The following is a 1,289-nucleotide window of genomic DNA, read 5'->3' on the forward strand; positions in this document are numbered from 1 at the left end:
TGGGGACAACCCAAGTGTCCATTGACAGATGAGTGGATAAACCAACTGTGGTGTATCCATACAATGGACTATTTCTCAGCCTTCATAAGGAATGAAATTCTGATACTTGCTACAACATGGATGAGCCTTGAAAACATGCTAAGTGAAAGGAGCCAGATGCAAAAGGACAAATACTGCATCATGCCACTTACGTGAGGCGCCTAGAACAGGCAAATTGGTAGAGATGGAAAGTAGATTAGTGGTTACCAGGGGCTGGGGAGAGGGGAATGAGAAGTTAAACAAAACAAGGACAGTTTCGGTTCGGGGTGAAGAAAAACTTCCAGAGCTGGATGATGGCTGCACAACAACGTGAATGTACTTAATGTCACTGGATTGTACACTTAAAAACGATGAAAATGGTAAATTTTTTGTTATGTGTATTTCGTCACAGCAAAAGTAATCCAGAAGGAGAAGCGGGGGATGGGGAGAGGGAAAGAAATATGCCAGTGACACAACTGTTTTTCATTTAGTAGATTGAAAAAAATTTAAAAACCCTGTAAATTTAAAGCACATCTGCTAGGAAACAAGGCACTAATTTAAGGCTGATGGGAGTGTAAATGGGCACAGCCCCTACAGAGGACAGTTGGGGAACAACTATTAGGAAAGCAAATGTAGGTCTATAGTCATGCTACCCTGAACGTGCCCGATCCCGTCTGATCTCGGAAGCTAAGCAGGGTCGGGCCTGGTTAGTACTTGGATGGGTGACCACCTAGGAAGACCAGGTGCTGTAGGCGTAAAAAATAAAAAAAAAAGAGATTGTAAGCTGACAAGGTCCTTGCAATCTGTGAGGTCAACCACGGGTTGCCTCACCTAAAAAAAAAAAAAGAAAAAAAGCAAATGTATATATCTGTTGGCCCAGCAGCTTGTGTAACTTACAGCCTAACTAATAATTTGCTACCACCCTTACCTGCTCTCATTTGGTCTCTCCATCCTCGATGCTCCCTCTGGATTTTAGTGGGAAAAGATCTCAAAGAGTGGGAACGAGTGTGTGTGTGAACCTTCCCTTTTCTTCTTCCTTACAGCTGAAAGTTAGAGAGGAGATCGTGTTTGTTCAGAAAAGTTTCCACCAATCCTTTGTCATGAAGATTTCCGGTAAAGGGGACGGGGAACCTTGTTAAGGTGACTTTTTTATGCACCAATTAAATGTCCTGATTCAAGGATGATGGGGCCTGAAGAGACCAGGCAACAGCCCTGGGCGTTCCAATCTGAGCAGCACATCAGCGCTTCACAGCTCCTTTGCTGTGGATATA

At 43.6% G+C, this 1,289-nt stretch overlaps 1 non-coding gene across 1 annotated transcript; it reads left to right on the forward strand.

The window, feature by feature from the left end:
* The first annotated feature begins 654 nt into the window (after positions 1–654).
* LOC112470760 lies at positions 655–773 on the forward strand. The gene has a single exon (XR_003043047.1). It is a non-coding gene; the product is annotated as a 5S ribosomal RNA (ribosomal RNA).
* The last annotated feature ends 516 nt before the right edge of the window (positions 774–1,289 follow it).

The sequence above is a fragment of the Pteropus alecto genome, unplaced genomic scaffold (assembly GCF_000325575.1).
Source record: "Pteropus alecto unplaced genomic scaffold, ASM32557v1 scaffold3, whole genome shotgun sequence".
In the NCBI taxonomy this organism is placed as follows: domain Eukaryota; kingdom Metazoa; phylum Chordata; class Mammalia; order Chiroptera; family Pteropodidae; genus Pteropus; species Pteropus alecto.